Source organism: Parasteatoda tepidariorum, chromosome 5, assembly GCF_982258835.1.
Source record: "Parasteatoda tepidariorum strain Cologne lab strain chromosome 5, Ptep-v5.0, whole genome shotgun sequence".
NCBI classification, from domain to species: domain Eukaryota; kingdom Metazoa; phylum Arthropoda; class Arachnida; order Araneae; family Theridiidae; genus Parasteatoda; species Parasteatoda tepidariorum.
The window spans coordinates 106917596-106939421 of NC_141759.1; the positions used below are offsets into that span (position 1 = coordinate 106917596).

Here is a 21826-nt window from a genome sequence, read left to right on the forward strand (position 1 = left end):
CAACATTAAGTTTTAATTAAATATTTTTTTAAATTAAACTCTTTTGTGATTTGTAATAAAAATACACATTGTAATGGACAATATTAAAAATTTAGTGAGTCTTTAAAGATAAGTTTTCCTTCAATGTTTGTTTATAGAATTATGGAAGCAGGGATGGACTGGGATATCCTGGAGGGTGGTGGATGCACTTTTTACTTTTTAAGGGGTGTCAGGTAATATGTATATAATTATATATATATATATATATATATATATATATATATATATATATATATATATATATATGCAGTATTTTCCTTAAGCGATTTTAGAATGGCATAAAATAATTAGTAGTAAGTAATTTCAAAAACTGAGAAAATAATATTAACATGTTAATGTCTAGGATGCATTTTTTTCTTACATTGATCAAATGCTACAATGTAAAGTAGAAAGCTAAAAGTCCTGCCTGAGGATTTCCTTTTAAATTTGTTGGAAGCATTTCTGAAATTTATCAATAAAAACAATCAAATTTATCAATTATGAACAGGGTTAAACTTTTATAAATAACATACCTTGCATCCTAACAGGGATAAAACACTATTTTTGCACATTCATGATGTACTCTAGCTTGAATCTTGCTTACTTAGCTTACCCTTATAAAGGTTATGTTACATATAAAGAAATTTTACTTCACAAATTTTTTTTTCTTTAACAGGAAAATAAGGTAGGGGTGTCCAACCTTTTTAAGTGAAGGACCACTTGCACGGCAGGTAGATAACAAAGGGCCGCACGCATATTTAGTCATGTCAGTTGCAAATATAATGATTTTAATCTAAGCATTATGAAGCACTAAATAGTTTCATCAGTAAACTTAATAACATATTTGCAAAAAATCAAATGCTTTTAACGATTTTAATTTATTTAAAACTAAAAAAAACTAATACTTTTTTTTAAAAAAACTTTTTCTATTTTTCACAATAATTAATGTATCAAATATATATGCATACATAAATATTGGAGGGGGAAATACAAATTCTAACCAAAAAGAAGCTTAAAGAATGAAAGATCAAAAAATATATGCATTTTATAGAGTAATATTAATTTGAATTAAATATTTTAATTAAAGAAAATTCATAATGTTTAAGCAAAAACCAAAAACATTTTATTGCGTTCAGAAGCTCTTGCAGGCCGCACATCAACAGTCAGCGGATCGCAGGTGGTGCACCCCAATAATTAGACTAAAGAAAAAAAATTCTACAAATACACATTTTACATACCACAAAAAGAATTCTGTTGTAGAGTTTTAGACCAATATGGAGCAAGCACTGAATGAGCAGAACCTGAAAAGTAATTTAATTTTAATAAAAGGCCGAAACATTTGATTAAAACATGAAAATATGATTAATTTATTTTTTATTTTTAACTAAAAAAATTAATACCATAGAATTTAAATTAATCTGAACTTGAACTGGAGACAACATAGAAGCAACAGAGTTTCCAATTATGCAAGGTAAAAATCTTTAACATTCTAAGTTATTGTCAACAATTTAAGATTAATAGAAAGATATCTTTAATTGAAAAAATTACAACCAGGGCTCAAAACTAATGATGGCCCGCGACCATCATCATAAATCCGACCATCATAAAATAAATAATCCATGGCCTCCCTGACCAGCAATCATTGTTAACGAATGATAAGCTGTTTTAGTTATATGATTTGAAATAATAAAAAATAGCATATAGCGCAAAATACAATATTTCTTCATAATTAGGAATGAAGTTCCATTTGACAATTCCATATTCTATTATTGTCCATATTCTATATTATATCATTACAGTGTTTCCACTACAGAGCGAGAATCTCGCATATTTTTTTCTTTTCTCGCATTAAAAAATTATTACCGCGAGGAATTCACGCATTCTATAAATCAATATCAAAATTCGCGAATTTCTCGCATTTTGGGAAAAGCTCAGAATTACGCCATTTAGAATAAAATCCGTTTCACTTTTCTTCCTTCATCTTTCATTATTTTCAACATCTGCTCCATTATCTTGCTTCCCTATTTACCAGTATTGCTCAGAACCTTTTCGAACAACAGAACCCCTTTCAGAACACATTTCTCTGCAACCAGGTGTTTACAGTAGGTTAGGTTTCTTCATGTAAGACGTTAAAATTTTTTATGCACTTATGTAAGATGGACAAATATCTTGTAAAGACAAAATCTTCTATGATGATGCACCAAAAATATTCAATGCTTTAAAAAATAGAAGACGTTAAACATGTATTATAATTAAAGAAATGATTTTTTTTCAAGAGTTTTTGTGTTTTTTTAGTTTTTAGAAATCTCACCCTGTTTTTGAGAAAGGGTGAGAAATTCTCACCCATTTTTTTTCTATGATGAAAACACTATATTATCCTATCTATGATGAAAATACTATTTAACATTCACACTATTAATTTAAAATAAAAATTCAAATAGAGACAAGCAAATAGACCATTGAAACGGTGTATGAATTAGGTAGTAATATATTTTAGTTACCTGTTCATTGTACCAGTGATTATATTTTCTTAATTTCTAACCATGATTGCAATAAAGTATCAATCAGAACAAGTTGGAACTGGAGCCAACTCTAGAACAATGGATAAAGTGAATAAAAGTAAAAATGATTATTATTCTAAAAGAAAGTAAAGCTTCAGGTTAAAAAAAAAAAAGAATTAACGAAACTAAAATCATGCATCTTTTTTAAAAGGAAACTAATTATTATTTGCCTTTCAGTTAATATTATTTTTCTAGCAACATTATCTTAATTCTTTAGTAATAAAACATGCCAAAGATGCAAAATAGAAGTATGTATTCATATTTCACAAAAAATATCTCAAAATTTTTTAAGCAAGCTGTGATGGCTCAGGGGATAGAGCGTTCGTCTTCCAATGAGGTACACTGGGATTGAATCCTAGCAATGGCTGGTCGATTCAAATTCCGCATTCGGCTTGCATCGACCACAATGCTGACGTGAAATATACTGAGTGGTAGATGAATCATGGGATATGGTCCCCTTGCCGTCAGGTTAAACGTGGGAGGTTTTACTCTCCATGTAACGCAAATATGGGTTAGTTTCGTCAAAAAGTCCTCCAGGAAAGCAAATCTTTCCCAATATTTGATCCAGGAGTTCCCTTGTCTTCTGGGTTGGGTTCAAAATTACAAGGCTACGGAGTTGAACATTAGTAGTCCTAAACGCAAAATTGGGTAGGCTGTTCAACAAGGGTTATATAAAAAAAAATTTCAGGAAAAAAATAAGACTCTTAAATTTATGATGAAAAGATAAATTCTCCTATAAAAGATCAAGCAAATAAATAAAATATTAAAAATTATTATCTTTAAATAACCAGACCTCAGATCCTTCACTTCAAAAAGAATTCTTTTTAATCCTTCAGCACCCAAACTGTTCTAAAAATTACCCATTTCCATTACCCATAATATGTTTCTCTAGATAAAATTCCTATGCTTCCACCTTTATGACAACCAACATTTAACAAAACCTTCCCCCTTGTTGGTTTGTGGTTGCAAATCATTATACAGATAGTAAATACAAAATACAGTAAATGCAACAAATACTTGTCAACTGCATATTTTTAACATTTACAGTTGTATTATTTCAAATAAGGAATTTGGAAAAATCAACTACACTGGGATAAGCTTAAACAGAATTGCATACTCATACAAAAATGAAACAAACAAACAAAAGACATAAAAAAGGAAATGAAAAAACTTTAATAGCTTCTGTGACTACTCATTTTATAATAAATCCAAGTACTAATAGAAGCAATAATATATGTTATACAACTAAAAATAACAATGACCGGAAATGAAAACAATGGCCCTCAGCAACCAAAATTATCAAAAAATTGAATAATTTACATTATTACAGAAAAAACTAACATTATATGTCGGCCTCTCATCTACTCTCTTACTTTCTCAAACATTTAATTCAGTGTGTTGTGACTAACACATAACACAATTAAAAATTGTTCAAGTATTAAAAGTGACATGTTTTGAGCACTCAAAACATAGCCATCCATTCTCAAGACCCACCAGATTAAATGAGGAAACCAAAAAATTTTGTTCAAAGGAATAAATGCTAAGTGTCTAAAAAAGAAATTCATAAATAAAAGTGAAAGACAAAAAAAAAATTACAGTCGACAAGAGACAAAACAGATAGATATGGGACATTATCTGATTTATCTAAAGGCTGGTAACAAGAGTACTAAAATAATTTCAACTTTTCTTACTTCATATTTAAAGGTAATAAAGTTTTTTGTTTTTCATTATGAAATATATTTTCTAGCTTCTGTTTCTTGAGATTATTTATTTTAAAAGAGAAATAAATCAACTGAGGCCTGGCTATATACCATCAAAAAAGTAAAAATTTCAAAATCTCAACTTTTTATTTCATTTTGCATAATTGTAAATTTAACATAAAATAATTAAGATAAGATAAATACCAGTAACTGGGTCCTCAGCTACTCCCAACTAGGGTGCAAAGTAACGGGATATTAAGTCATACTGATTTCCAGTATCATCTTTGCAATCGAATTTGCCTCTTGCTAGTCACTATCACGCCAACTACCTCTGAAGATGCAGATAATAATTCATTTTCATTGTTTTTGAATGATTCAAACTCTTGCCTGAAAATATAAGTACAACAGTAAATTATAACAGAATCATAAAAACTTACAGAGAATATCAAAATAAGTATTTTCAGAATGTTTTTTCTGAATTTAGAACATTAGTAAATTGTAATTGTTCTTAAGATTCTATGAAAATTGCTTAAATAGAACTACTATTTAAAAATATTGATATCAAAATTTTTACTTTAATAATTTGATCTCTATTTTATTTTTCTTGAAAAAAAATAGATTAATATGGTATAAAAAATTTTTCATCTACAATTAAATAAGAAAAATAATAAACTATTACAAAATTTTTTTGAGTGAAATTATGTTTGAGTAAACAGATTTTATGAGTGGGTGCAATTTTTAAAAAAATTTCCTTAGTATTTTTGAAAATTGATTAAAAACACAAAAAGTGAAATTAACATTAAGGGGTCCAAACTTTGGAACGCTCTCCTGGCCAAACTATGGGGACCCTATTTTCCAGACAGGGTTGCCACTCAAATCTGGAAGGAAAAAAAAATTCCCTGCGGTTTCCCTGTACATATACGCAATATATTAAGAGGAAACAATTACTGCACTCTTGTGTGAGCTATATTAGGCAAACTATATTTATTAGTTTTAATTGCTGGCAAAACAGCTGAGCATACCTAAATAATGCTATAGTAAATGAAATAGTTTAGTACAGCTGAAATATCATGGTTAAATATCCCATAGATCACGCTTTGAGTGGTCACCATTTTTTAAAAGATAAAAATAAGAAAAAAAATTTCCTGTATTTTCACAGTTTATGAAGAAAAAATAATAATTCCCTGTTATTTTAGGTGATTTTTAAATTTCCTGTATTTTCCAGGTTTTCCCTGTTCTTCCTGTGGAGTGGCAACCCTGCCAGATTCCGGTTACCTCCTATATTTGAAAGGTTAAGAATCCAAAGATGCAAAAAAACATATATGTTAATGTAGAGAAAATACATTTTTGTGTTTGATTCATAACTTAATTAATGGTTAGCACTTAATAATTAGCATATTTGAGGTCACCCCCAGAAACCATTTAGATTGACACTAAAAAAGTGAAAATTTGATCATTAGAACAAAAGTTATTTAGCGTGATATCTTTTTTTTGTGCACTGTACATAGAAGATATTTAAAAGATGGTAATTTTAATGCACAAAAGTAACATTTACAAAATTAAAAGAGATAAAATTTTTTACACAATATTTTTTTCTTATCAACACAGAAAAGAATATAGATATAGAAAAAATTATATAATTACTCCTTTTTCATACTTTATGAGTCTTCATGGCATTAAAAGAAAGATAAAAAAAAAAAAGAGGATTTTAAAAATCGTGAAATTTAAGGAAGTAACTGAGATTGATGGTATAGCCATTCATTTGTACTTACTACAAAATCACGTGAACCGATTCCCTTTAAGAAAGGGTTAATTAAATGTATGCAGTGTGATTCAAGCATTGTAATAAATAATATTCATGGGTGCCCCTCTTAAAAAACTTTCAAGACAGAACTTATTTTTTGACCAATTAACACAGTCTGTTAAACAGAATATTTCAAAAAATTATTGCAGCTCACTTATCATGAGGGTGGTCAATTTATTATATTATTGAGTATGTCAGCGCATAATTCAAAGCCAATTTTTTAAAAAATTTCTTCAACAAATAAGGAGAAATTTGAGAATATACATGTAAACAGGAGACAGTTGTAAAATATAGGAGTCTTTGTTAAAAAACAGGAGACTTGGAACGTATGTAATTTTATATTCCTTTTTAATTTTATTTCCCTTTTTTTTATTAATTTTAAATAATTATTAATAAATTAATTTAATTATTAATTTTATATCCCATATTTTAATTAAAACTAAAAAAAGTAATATTAACATACACATAAAAAGTTTAAAACTATATCGAAATATACTGCAGTTTTAGTAGAAATCATAGTAAATATGGAATATATAGAATAGAGAATAGAATTGAATAGTTAGAATTGAGGTACAATTTACTGTAGTGCTTTTTTTGTAGCCAGAGGAAACATTTCCATGCATTTCACATTCCAATCAAAGTAAAATTTACACAGTAATGCAAATTTTCCAAAATTACTACACAGTAATTTTTTGAAAATGTTGAATTTTTTTCTCATTTAATTAAACAAGTATGAAAATTAACAGAATAATTGAAAATTATTTTTAAAAATTTAACCAAAGTCATTAGGCTTTAAAATAATTATTAATGAAATCCAGCAGGCTTACCAGGAAAAAGAGTTAGAATAAATATAATAAATAAAATAATAAAAAATAAATATAATAAATAAATGAAGTAAAATATTTCCCTAAATATTTCAGTTACTATTCTTAGACTATGTAATATTTTAAACTTAGGCGATCAAGTAACAAGTTTAACAGACGTATGATTGCTAGAAGAAATTATCTTAAATTTTTTATTCACAATGCATATTTTTTTGTATTTAAATTCTTTTTATCCCTTTGTAGAAAGATAAAAAGGAAAATCATTTTTATTGATACATAAAAAAATATATGTATTGAGAAAAACGACATATTACTCCATTTTTGCACTTTGCAAATTGTCAACGCATGAAAATAAAAACTTTAAAATTTTCAGGAATAACTCAAAAAAGAATGATTAACCCGAGTGTATTTATAACTAATCGAGAGCGACAAAAAGGGGTTAATTAAATTTATGTTTTGAGATTCAGACATTATCTCGATATTTTTGATATATTTAAAAACGTATTAAAAATATCGAAATTTTAAAAAAATAAATATTGATAAATGCCAAATAACTAGTTGAAAAATTATACAATTATAAATAAAAAATACTTAAATGTGCGATTTAAATTTCTCATACTACAATAATGTAGTGATTTATAAAAAAAAAATGTGAAAATCAACAGCATTGATTTTAAAAAAAAGAAGAAAATATTAAAAGGATTTAGTGATAATCAAATGCGTTTGAAAGTAATTACTCAAATGCACGTTCTAAATAATATTGTATGTAAAATTATATGGTATTGTATGTAAATTGAATAATATGAATTAAAAAAACACATGGAAATCAGTAGCAATAACTATGACAAAGTCATTAAAAAAAATTGCATAAGGGACTAATAAATGCACCAATAGAATTTTGCATATCATAACAATGTATAAACAATAAAGGAATTAAAAAAAAAAGCATTGAGAAAATTTGCAGCATTAATAGCAGATGTTGTTGTTAATTTACGTCGCACTAGAGCTGCACAATGGGCTATTGGCGTGCGCAAGGTAATATTATACTGAATAATTTAAAGAAGTTGACCATAAATAATTTTAGAAAATAAATATTTATTTAAGAAAAAAATGGAAAATAGAAAAGAGAAACATGAATTGCCTGTTTTGCACATAATTTTAGCCACGGATTTGCCCGAAATGGGTTTGCACATGGAAAAATTATATAAATTAACAAAGAAAAATTTTTTAGTAGATAATTTTAGCCAAGCATTTGCCCGAAATGGATTTGCACATGGAAAAATTATATAAATTAACAAAGACAATTTTTTTACAGTAGATAATTTTAGCCACGGATTTGTCCGAAATGAATTTGAGCATTGAAAATTGTATAAATTAAAAAAGAAATTTTTAGTGAATAATCTTAGCCACGGATTTGCTTATGGAAAAATTATACAAATTAACAAAGAAATTATTTAGTAAATAATTTTAGCAATGGATTTCCCCGAAATGGATTTGAACATGAAAAATTGTATAAATTAACAAAGAAAATTTTTAGTAAATATATCCACAAAAATATACGATTAATTCAATGATTTTATATAGAATTTTATTAATTTAGTTAGGTATACATTGTTTTTTTTATCAAATGTTGCAAGAGTTTACCGATTTGTTTTTTGGATAAATAAATATTACTACATATTCTTTTAATTCTATTCATTTCATTAAAAGTGGTATTACTTGGAATTCTAATGCTTATAGGAGCATCTATTTAAATACCACTTTTAATGAAATGAATAGAATTAAAAAAATATGTATTTATTTTCAGGATTTTTTAAAATTTTTTTATCCTTTTTTATCCTAGTTGTTTGTTATTTTTTAATTATTATTTTCTTCCCCTCCCTTTTTTCATATGTCTGTAATTTTCCTTTGTTTTATCTTCATTTTGAACCTATATATATATATATATTTGATTTTTTGCTATTCCATTTTAAAGGTAATAAGTTAACTTTTATAATCTGTTCTATTGTTTTGAAAAATTAAAAATCAAATTTGATTTTAAATTTTCAGAACTTCAGATAATTCAAAAATATTAATCAGTTTATATATATATATAACTGAATGTTAATCAGTTTATATACAGTAGGGAACCGATTATCCGGAACGGTAGGGACCATCGCTATTCCGGATAACTGATTTTTCCGGTTTTCTGAATCGCTACAAAAAGCCGTTTTTTTATTGTTGAACCCAACTAAAAAAAAAAAATTGGAAATAATCTTAAAAATAAGAAAAAAACGATGAAGTAATACACTAATGATTATTTCCAAAATGATGGTAAGGTAAACATCTTTAAAAAAAGAAAGAAAAATCGTGAAATCTTATGAGGAAAAAAAATTTTTTTTTTAAAAAATGGCGAGAAAATTTATGGAATTTCGTTCCGGTTTTTTGGTTTTCCGGTTTTCTGATTTCCGGATAACGGGTTCTGTACTGTATATATATATATATAATATAACTGAATGTTAATTAGTATATATATATATATATATATACAGAAGAAATCCATTTATCCGGCATCCAGATAGCCGGGGGAAATTTTGCTCGGTTCTCCCGCCATTTTAAACTGGAACAATTATGAAAAAAAGGGGAAATTGGACTCATCCTTGAAGTTGAGTGGAGGAAAATGCGAGGAAGGAGAGAATTTCCCCCCCGTTTATCCAGAGAAACGTCGTTTCTTCCATGACCTTGAAGATTTTCAGATAGAGAAGAGGCAGGGAAGGGATGAATGCTTTATTTTCTCCTTTAGGCCGTCAATCAAACTCAAAAGAGTGGCATGCTGATTTTGTTTTCTCTTTGACTTACGAGGGGGTGGGGTGGGGAAAATGCATTGCACAGGCATATCAGTGAACAGAAGATGAAAGAGAAAAATATACTTATCTATTTGACATCGATTAATAAAAATAAAATATTTTTCTTTTGAATAAATTCTGATTTTTTGGGAGTGCGGTATCATTTGCAAGTTTTTCTTGATGTGGGATCACATCTGCTTTCGTTAAAAATCGTGTTTTTATGAAAAAATAAAAGGAGAATTGCTTATTAATTTAAACATACGATTATTTTATGAAGTAGATTGCAGTTTTGCTTTTCTGATTCCACTGCGTTTTGAATTTTTTCTCTTTTCACGATAAATTTAGCACTTAATAAGTTAATTCTTTTATTCTTAAATTTTATCATTAGATTTTTTTTCTCCATTTTTTTAAAATTCCGTTGATCTTATTGATCTTGCCTTGTTCCGGGTTTTAATATTTATGTTAGGGACTTTTTTAACTATTGTTTCGGTTTGATAATTTTCGTTGTTTTTATTTAGATTAATAAGTTTTCCTTTTATTTTATCGATTCCCCCCCTATATAATTAGGTAAGAAATATATTGCGTTATTTAATCAATGGTTTTGTTTATATTAGTTAATTTAGGAATTGTAATTATTTTCAAAAAATAAATATGAAAATTTTGTCTTTTTTAAACTTGTTTTTCTTGTCTAAACTTGCAATTTTTTTTATTCTAGATGTTATTTTTCTACCATTTTTTTTCTCTTACTATAAAATGTGTTACACTTTTTACCTTGTAATTCAGGTTAGATAAAACATCGATTAACGACACTTTTTGGTCGATCCCGAAAACCAGGAAATTCAGTCATCCGGGATAGCGATGCTCCCGATAAAATATATATATATATATAAACTTACAGTTAAGTTAAAAATATCACAGTTCTATAAATACTTTAAAAAAATCAACAAACATTTTAGTATCAAAGACTACTAAACTTTCATTTGTAGAAACTTACTTTATCATTTCTTTCACACAGAAATTTCAGCTTTTGAGCTTTCTTATGCATAAACACACCATCCAAATAACCAGTTTCTACATTACATATTTCAATCGTTTTATGGCCTCATCCCAGGATGTGTGTACGCTACAAGGAAGGAAAAAATTATTTAAACAAATGAAAGATTCAAAATAAATCACACACAAACTTAAAACTACTAATTTTAAGCTACAACCTGAAGTTGTACTTTTTAGATGATAGTAAATGAAAGATCAATAACATAATTTTTAAGAACAAAAATCTGCAATTAATTATTATTTTAAAGGTTTATTTATTGTAAATAAATTCCTTTACATATTTAGCTTTAACTCAATTAAAGATGGCAATTTTTTAGAAAAATGCTTCAAAATATATATGTATGTTTTATCATTCTATAATGCTAAATGCAAAAACTATTAGTATGTCATGTTGTGTTCATTTAGCTAACTTTTATGTAAATGACCATGATCTTAACCCTCTAATCTCTTAGTTCGAATCAAATATGTGGTTTGATTTCCAAAGAATTTTCTTTTAAAATAGGTCCCCAACAAGTAATACATAAATATTTCAACTATTGTGCTTCAGTTGCAAATGATTCATATAAAATATACATATTCAAAACATCATGTCATTTTCCTTTTGTACCAAATTTCATAAAAGAATCCATCTTACTGAAACTATGTAGAAACTATAATCGAAATTATTTTTTTTGTTGTTAAATTCAGGTAATAGATTTATGAAATTTTAATGTTCACAAAAATTTAGTTCGATCTTATGACGATAAACCAACGAGATATTATTAGACTTCATAAAAACTAACTTAAAATTAACTGTATCTAGCATAATGAGAGGGGAGGAACACGAAAATTGTCACAAAAGAAAAAAGATTATGAAGAAAAAAATATCATTTATGAGTTCATTACAAAAAAAAAAGCATATAAAATACAGTATTATAAATTGCGATTTCAAAATCCGCAATCTTCGAAATCCTTATATAGCCAAAATCATGAATGAAGTTACAGCTAAATTAAAATAGCAATAAAGAAATTATCTTTGAAAATTAACTTTAAAATATTTTTGTAAACAAAAAAAATTGCAAAATTTAAATTAACTACAAAAAAAGCAGGAAAGAAAATAGTAGATGTATACCCAAACTTATAATTGATATTTGAAAGTAGGTGGGAAATGTAGAAAACATTTTTTACCCTTATGAGAATGTGTTACATAGTTACTAAAACAATAAAACACATTCCACAGCCACTCCTTCCCCAGAAAAAGGTTAAAGCAGAACTATCTATATTAGAGGCTTATACTTAAAGAGTGTTATAACAAATAGCTTCAAAATTGTATAGATTAGGGTTGTAGTAGAAAAATGTAGCAAAATAAATTGCAACACTTAATGAAGTTTCCATTCCACTTTCAGCTCTTTAAATATAAGAATTAAAGTTTATTTTTAGCTAATTCGCAAAGTTCTCTATCAAGAATAACTTTTTGGTAAGAAAACTAGTATTTGATCAGAAAATTATCAGTTTATTTAGGGGAAGTCATAAGATTGCAGGATGGTTCAAAAGTATACATCAAAAATGTGAAGGCAGCTAGAGGTGACCTAAATAAACTGATTTTGTATAGGAATGTACAATATATGCTTAAATGCAGTCTTAAAAGTTCTAGCATGTAATGCAGTATTACTCCCAAGTAATTGAAAAACAAGTTAGATAAAAGATTTATTAGCAGTTCCTAATATTAACAGATTTATTAACAGTTCCTAATATTAACAGATTTATTAACAGTTCCTAATATTAACAGATTTATTAACAGTTCCTAACAGCTTGCAACCAGTTTACAATCAAATTATAGAATTACTTGATAGAGTGAGTATCAACAAGATTCAAAGAAGTGGCACATGAATCGGTGTACATTAGCAAAAACAGTCAACACATTTTCAGTGGCAACCAGAGCTTTAGATGCTTCAAGACTATTGATTGTACAGGTTACTTGCTTTATATTTGACCTCACATAAAGAATCCAAGCACGTCAAATGTGGAGAATGCGGTGGCCAGTTCAGGAACGTGAGCTGGAGGAACCACATTCGTGAGCCAACAGCCAGAGAAACATCAACCAAAAGTTCATGAAAGACATCTTGTAGAAAGATGGTGTGGGTACAGTTAAATAACCTGGTAGAGTGTATAACCCAGATAAGTTATTGTGTTTAAAACCTGCCTAAAGTTTAATGGAAAACTTTAATTGGAAGGCGTATGTTCTTTTGCGCATCATGTGTTATCATGGATGATTCATCAATGAATAACATATTTGAAGTGGTCTGGCATTAGTTGACAAGCAGGGAGTAATCTGCTTTGCAAATAGTACAGATGTCTTTTGTTTTCAAAACAGTTTCATGGCTCACAATCACGCATGTTTCAAAGGATTAACCTCGCATTCCACAGCAGGAACTCCATGCCAGTATTACGCCTGGAAGCATACAAACATCAACTCATCCTCAGAATCAGTTGAAGACTGCTTGCTATCTACGAAAAGCGACATTTCCAAGAACACACATTTCTTTCTGAAGTCTGCTCATATCAGTACCCTTTCCAAGCTCTTACATTCTTGTCAGTTTTGAATTAATATTACTTGTATTAGGTTTCAGCAATAGTTAATGATATTATTACACGAGCCTATATTCTTGATATCAGGATAATAACATAAAACCAGGTTCAAAATACTCTATGAAATAATTTTTTTATAATTATTAATATAAAAAATATTTATTCATGTTTTTTAATTTTAAAAAAAAAAAGTGTTGCTATTTGGTCAATTTTATTTGGCCAAATATTTGGCTATTTCACTATTTGATACATTTCTAATTCATAATAGAGATTTAAGATTGATTAGAAAATGCAAATCAATAACAGATATATATATCTTAGAAAACATGTATCGTATGATTTTCTTAAAAATAATTTATGAATTAATAATGTGAACTACTTTCAGCATGAACAAATTTTCTGTCTCCCTTCGAGGTGACATTAAACGAGGTTAGACTGTATATACATAAAATTTACAAATAGAAGAAAATAGAACTACAAGTATGCTACGAAGCATAATAAATACAGTTTTCTTTTCTTTTTCTTAAATTTGTGATAAGTTAATTCAAACTGAGAAGCAGTGCATAGCTGAATAAAATTCTGATACAGTGTTAACTTTAACGTGCGCCGAATAAAATACTTATCTAATATTTCTTTTGAATTATAAACATAAACACTTCACATAAATTTATGGACACAAATACAAAATTGAGATACCATGACACTTATGTATTAAATTCTTATTTACCTATTTTAAAATGGATAGCACCTTGAAGATCTCCTACATTTATCCAACCACTTCTTTTTCCAATCTTAAATATGATCACAGTTTTGTTAAGTAAATTGTTTTCATTAACTATAAAAAAAAAAAGAATGGACATAAAATTAACTTCATAATATGGCAACCACTTTTTATTTACTTAAATATTAAATTAAATAAAAAAAAAACTCATTTCAGTAATTTTTTTTTTTTGGCTTTAATGCTTTTATAATGAACTTGGGGTACAGGCTTTTCATTAAGCTTAACAATAACTTTTAAATAATTTACCACTAATATAGCACCCACTAGTAAAAATGGTCTAAAATACATTTTTTTAGACCTAAATAATCAAAAATGCAAATTTAGGGATAAGTGTAAAATAAAAAATAATAGTTTGATAACTTAGTGCTAACTCTATACTATTGACAAATATGTAGTGAGCATTTATGCAAAATTTCAATAAGATAAGGCAAACAAATATTTAAAATATCACACTTACCAATAGAAAAAATAACGAAACAGGTTTTGAGATGCAGTAACTGCACTTATATTTAAAAAAGAATGAAACGGGGAAGAGAAGTGTAAAAGAATGTAAATAAAAATTGCTGATGAGTTAAGAAAAGGGAATTAAATACAGTTATCATTCATAAATTAAATCACTGACTCATTAACCTTTACTATTGAGAAAAAAAATAAAATAGCTGCAGCCAAATTTAAAAAAATAAATTAAATTCCTAAAATATTTAATGAGATAAACATATTTAAAAAATATTCATCATTTATTAAATCAAACAAAAAAGTGGAGCTAAAATATGGAAAAAATGAGTAAAATAAAAACCAGTTTGTGCTTTTTTTTAAATTTTATTTAGACACAACAAAAATAGTGAGTACATTTAATTAAATTTGTTAACTAACTATATTCTCAAGATTTGAATGTCAAAGATAAATTTGACATCAATTCCAATTTAACTCTCAATGAAATAATAAAAGTTATAAAAACTTTTACAAGCCTTCAAACAGCTGAATCTTTAAAATTCTGCTTATAAAATAACAAAATCTAAAAAAAAAAATTGAAGCGAATTTTTTAATAATACATCACATTTAAATTAAAACCATTAAAATTAAACAAAAATACAGAAATTAATTTAGTCTTTGTAGTATTTGTAAAGTTTAATTTTGAAACCGTTTTTTTTAAAATTTAAATGTAGAATACCAGTTAATAAAATTAGCCACTTAATACAATCAAACTTCCTAAGAACGAATGATGCTTAATTAAGTGACAGGTACTTTATATTATTAAAAGACAAGTCTTGCTGCAGCTCCCTATAAGAAGATGGGTTTTTAAAACTTTTATAACTTCTTCTCTAACTAGGACAAAAAAAAAGTTTGGGAGAGATTAAAACGAACTTTTATTTAATATTGAAATCTGAAATTTAATGATTTACTCATAATAAGCTTAAAATGATATTTGGTAACTGTTAATAATAAAAAATAAATGAAATCAAATAAAAATTAATTACATTGATTAAAATCAAAAGCTGCATCATAAAATATGCATTAAAAGCTATTTCAGTTTCCCTACAGCTAATAAAAAACAATTAATTAATAACTAAAATAAAACTGTAAGGAATATATAAAAAACAATCCCGAACTTGAATATGTGTTAAACTCATAATACACCAGCTAATACTTACTCCATCAGTTCTTAATATTTTACTCCTCAGCCATGAGAGGTAATATACGCATACTCTACATTTTTCGCCAGACACTGTGACAAGAATATTTTGGCCTTCTAGGACTTTCATTTGCCGAAATTTTCTCCTCGATATTAACTGGTACACCTTACCTTAACCACTACGGTCAAGAAGCATGAGTCCACTCTCTGTACCAATCAATAGATTTACTCCTAAGTAGCAACAGTTTAAATTAAAAAAACAATAAAATAAATTTTAGCAACAAAATTAAGTTCAAAAAGAAATTAATATTAAAAATTATAATTCCAAGCAACAGTCTGATAAAATATTGCTATGAGCAATGTAAAAATTCCACCTAATGCTTAAGTCACAGTTAGTAGCACATACAAATAAATAAGTAAATTATACAATGCAATGAGTTTAAACCAGCTTTTAATCTATTTTAATAAATGTTGATCTGCTTTAATTCCAATTAATATCAGCAAATTACTAATTAATTTTCTTCTACAAAATAATTTATAAATTTATTATTCCATATTTAAAATTTAATGTCCTTGTTCGTTACTCACGAGAAAACTTAGAAGGATACACAATAAAACATTTAAACATCGTATTGCAATAATAATGAGTGAAAATTTATTAATAAATTAATAATGTAAGGTTTACTGTTTACTTTTCACACTAAAAATAAACACCATCAAAGACTTTAAAATTATTAAAAAAAATATTTCACTATTGAATGCTTGACTTTCAAACAAATGGCATGTTTCTACAGTTTTTTATTTATTTATTTTGATTGCTTTTGCAAGCAGCAGAAACGATCATCGCCTGGTAAATTACCTTGAAAAGGCAAGATCCGCTGTTTGAAGTGAAATTATTTAGTTGTAAGTGAACACATTTATTTAAGAATGTTGAAATAACAATCATATTTTAAAATAAAACAATTTAATTTGATAACTATTAATGAAAATAATAATAAAATTATTAACAAAGTTAAACTCATAAAATCTATATGAAAAATATCAGGGTTCGAAAAAACTCAGAAATTTTAACCGTCCCTGAGGACGGCTTGTCCAACAATGCACCCGTCCTCTTTGAAACTAGCCCGTAGCTTCTAAGTAAATAAAAATATAATTTTCTCTTATTAATTATAAACATTTATAAAAATTGGACAATGAATTAGTAGTCACTAGGATTACAAATACTTACATTATACAGTAATAAAAGAAACACTAGGTTACTAATAGTAACCTAGTATTTCTTTTATGAAATAATTTAAATGACAAAGGTCAAGTTATCTGGAATATCAATTTATCCGAGGGTACTGTGTTTCTTAAATGAATCAAATATGACGTTTGCCAGTTCCACAATCAAGCCAATGATTTACAGAGGTTTCTGCACAGAAATCTAAAAAGGGTTTTCCATTTAGGTAGATGTTCATAATTGTGTTTAACGCTTCTTGTTTAAGACTAGTACGTAATGTGTTTTTTTGTAAGTTCATTGCTGAAAAGCCCCTTTCAACCGCTGCAGTACTCCCAAACAGAGAAAACATCAATTCTAATAACAAAAATTGAAAATGTATCACGAACAGTAACGAGAAAATGGCCGTCCGAGCGGACTCGAGAAATTCGTTGTCCGCGGGGAATTTTTGACCGCCGAGGACGGGCGGTTTTTCGAGCCCTGAAAAATATCAATAGTTAAAAGCCTAGTTTTTAAAATAAACAAAACAATGCCATCCAAAAATTTTTAAAATATGTATAGTCTTTTTCTTTGTAAAAAATCCAGCAGTTAAAATATGGGAGTACATACAAACATATGTCAATATAAAGGGCTACAATTTATTCAGTCTTGTTCTAAATGTATCAATATTTTTTTTTAAAAAACTCACACCTAATTTCATCACTAATCTAGCACTAAAACTAAATCAGGTAATTTGTATATAAACTTTAGATGTTTGAGAAAAAGGATTTTGTTTTCAAAAGGAAATGAACACATTATGAGGAATGAAATAAGAACTAATAAGCATTTTATAGGAACCCTGTAACAGAATTTAGGTTTCAGGAAAAATATTTACATCATTTACTTTGCGCTAAATAATCGTGTATCAAAAAAGAGAGGGAGAAAATATTTTTAAAAAAGTTCTAGATTCTCACTCCATAAGACAGCACATAGGATATCAGAGTTGAATCGTACTTTCTTATTTCTGGAGTGTCATAAGATGACTCGTGCGATGTTGGTGTAACATTGACACTATGATGGCTCTCTTTCCTTGGAGATTGAGAGGGACCAGTACCACCACCAAACCCAAATGTGAGAAAAGAGCACTGTTTGTGTTGTAGTTGAGGAGGAGCCTTTCCAACAGCTTGCCTATACTCTTACATAAAAGAATAAAGTTATTCAATTAGAAAAATAAAACTAAGAGATAAACAGACAATAAAGCAATATAAAAAGCAAACATCAAGAAACTATAAATATTAATTCATGCTGTATTATTTAAAATTAGCACAACAAAGCCAATACTTATTTTAGAAAAAGTGGTGATTTTATTTTAACATTTAGTGCAATTGCAATAACATATAAAATTTTTTTTAACACTTACTTCCTGATATATCTGCAATAAAAATTAAGATACTTTTATTCTACTGATTTCTTTAGAATATTTAAAGCGAATGTCAAATTTATACATAAGTAATATTACTTTTCATTTCAGTTAAAATAAAAACTCAATATTTTCAACAAAAGATATGTAATGAATGTATATGCAGCTACGTATGTTATAGTGAATGCTAAAAGTAATATCTTTCCAATAACATAACTAATTACTATTAAAAAGATAACCATACAGAAAATTTTAATGAGACTTAAAACTAGAATATTATATTATGCTGTTCCATTTAAAATGTTATTTATAAATTCTAAAAACAAACAAAAAAAATTAGCACAATTCCTACTTAAAAAGAATAACTCTCTCAAATAGAAAGACATAAAATTTAAGTGAATATTTTATATCAAAGAAAATCACTTATTAATAGCACATGTGGGTTCTGATAATTAACTTTAAAAATTATTAATGTTTCAGTCACCAGAATATCTTAATTAAAATATATATTGAATGACTAGTTATACAAGTCACAATAGGAAAAAACGAATTTCTTAATTCTAACTAATATTTTGCAGGGGTGACATTAAAGAAATGGGGAAACAGAAGGAAAAAAAAAATATTATGCTTAAAAAGCAAGTAAGAATATTTTAAGTGCAATAAATGTATCAAGTAACAAATCAACTAGATGTTTCCAGGGTTGTGTCCAGACATTTTGTGAAAGATTCGTTTCTGTAACATTGTTAGAAATGCAACACACAAATATTTGGTATTTAGTCTATACTTAGTTCCTTTGCATTTGTCTTTCTCCCTCCATGGTGAAGGGTTAATTCTATTAGCAAAACAATAATGAAGATAAACAAATTTGTGAAGGGCCCGTTTTTAAGTTAAAATATTTTGTGAAGGGTTCGTTAATGGACCCAAATTTCTTCTAAACAGACCTTAATTTTTGAAACCAATGCCATACAGTATGCTTATTCACAGCACTATCCCTTGACACTTGACATATTCGGAGTTTTCATGCAGCTAGTGATAAGCAGCACATGGTGTACCTGCTTTTAAAACAACTAATATTCCTACTCAGACAGGATTTTTGACCACTTTACACACTAATTTACTTTTCACTCAATGGCAAAGCAAAGACAGCAAGAACTTTATTAGTTACCATATATATATATATATATATATATATATATATATATATATATATATATATATATATATATATATATATATATATATATATATATATATTAAATATTAACTCATGCGTGCATTTTAAAGTTTAAAATATATATACATTTAAATATAGCAATATAGTTAACAATAATGTTTAAATTGAGATTATAGTTCAAAATTAACTCTTACTTCAATTTAAAAAATCTGTGTTAAAAATATAAATTTTAGTCAGTAATTTTATAAAAAGAGTTTTCAGAAGAACTTTTGTTTATTATACTATGGTCAATACTAAAAGTTTATTTATATACACTGGTTATTTTAGATAATAGTGCATAATAATAGTGAAAATTTTGCTTTAAATAATTTGAATTCTTAACAAAAGAGGAATTTTTCAATACACTTTTTCTCATAAGTACAGCTATTTAAAATATCAAATTAATGTCATACCATTACATAAAAGCAATTCTTAAGGTTTTTGATAGCTTTAATTGTGATGGTTTCACACATAGTTATCTTAAAAAAGCTAAAAGTATATAAAAAAAAAAGCAAACTCGTTCACAATAATTAAGTCTTACTTTAATTTTAGTAACACAACAGTTATAAAAATCACAAGTAATACCTCATCTGATATCGTTGAGTCTTGAAGCCTATGCTGTGGTGAAAACTGATGATCAGATGTGTTTGAAGCATGCTGCTGCAAGAGGTCAGGTACAACACCCATGGAACGTGCTAGTGGTCATCCCTATATTACCAGAAGAGATTTGAGTCCAGGACCTCGATCACAGCCACTGCTTGATGAACTCCGTTCGCTTCCTATATAACAAAATAACAAAATCGTAAATAACAAAAGAGCTTTAGTTGTCAGAACTAAACACAATTAAAAAGGAGAGAAAATTTAAAATCCCTGGAATTTAAAGTATAGCAGATATGCTTCTAGTCAGCTACACGTTTAAGCAGATTTTATTGCTATTACAAGAGTAATACTGTTTTACTACAGTGTGTTCCATAAATCAAGCAAGAAATAATTTTGATTGAAAACACAAGTTTTAAAACAAAAATTGTGATTTTAAAAAAAAACAACAACCTAGAATTGCATTGTAATAGCGTGTGAAATTTTAATAGTCTAAATCCAGAACTTTCCACTGCACTGGCATTTTATTTTCAATATCCGCATTTTATTAATCAAATGACATAAAACTCAAAGATTGGGTGATTTTTAGAACACTCTTTATTGCAAACAAATAGCATTTTTTCAGCTAGGAATATAAGTAATATTATGTAATTTTTTTAAAATAATTAATACATAAATTAGAGTAACAAACCATGCCACAAAAATTTGACATCCTTAAAACAACTGACAGTAACAAAAATGACTACTAAAACTGTTCCCTAAGAGCTATCTGCTACTCTATTTAAGTGTGCAGGACAGAATCAAGATCGCAGCGCAGTCTCGATTTAACAGTTAAAAACTTAATAATAAAATTAAAGTCTGCTCAAACAAATTTAAAAGTTTTAACAATTTTTCCTATTTTCTCGAAAGAAGATTTTTAAATTCCTGAAAGATACAATTAAATCAGCATTTGATATAATTACAATTATTCTTTTTAAAAAAAATGAAGCTGAGGAAAAACTTTTTAAAATAGCATTGTTATTTTAATGTTCAGCTTAGAAAAAACTTAAGTATTGAGCTCTGCAAACATTAATGCTGATGCACAACATTATCATACATTATAGAATGTTTAATTAAGTCTAAATAGCATGAACAATGAGGTTAATTTAAGTTTAGCAATCAGCAGCGTCAATCAAATTGGACAGGTTAGAGGGGAGACACCAGATAAAGAAGAACACGTTAGTCCTTCAAGTTGGGAGCTCACAAGGCTAACGGCTCAATCTTATGAATTTAATTTTTTTTCAAAAAGCGGAAACTTTTAAAACTACAATGTATACCATGCCAACTTTTTAACTGCTAAGTCACGGCATAATCAAATAAATTTTTACCCGAAATTAAAATGTTTTTTAAAGCTTTGTTGCACTACATCTTTTGATTAATGAACTAACCATTGATAAGCACATTAGCAATTTCCTACAGACAAATTAAATTATGTCTCAGCAAATACTTAATGAAAAAAAAAATTAACTATTTTTCTCATTTAGAAAAATGTTGCTGAACCACCAACTGATAGACAATATAAATTATAATTAAACTTTTTTAAAGCAAAACAAGATAATCATGAAATATAACAAAAATGATAAAAATGAGTA

The 21826-nt window shown here is 27.3% G+C and overlaps 1 long non-coding RNA gene across 14 annotated transcripts in view; it reads right to left on the reverse strand.

Moving 5' to 3' along the window:
• Positions 1 to 21826, reverse strand: part of LOC147809952 (uncharacterized) — a 39649-nt gene that overhangs the window by 8912 nt on the left and 8911 nt on the right. For 5 of the 14 annotated variants that reach the window (XR_015433934.1, XR_015433935.1, XR_015433937.1 and 2 more), the window contains 7 exons: positions 20184 to 20377; positions 17980 to 18160; positions 15787 to 15998; positions 14081 to 14188; positions 10727 to 10855; positions 4484 to 4666; positions 1257 to 1319 (listed from right to left, as the gene is read on the reverse strand). This is a non-coding gene — a long non-coding RNA (uncharacterized LOC147809952). Of the gene's footprint in view, positions 1 to 1256; positions 1320 to 4483; positions 4667 to 10726; positions 10856 to 14080; positions 14189 to 15786; positions 15999 to 16051; positions 18161 to 20183; positions 20378 to 21826 lie in introns of those variants that run through there. The other 9 variants (XR_015433929.1, XR_015433940.1, XR_015433931.1 and 6 more) reach the window with 9 other exon arrangements.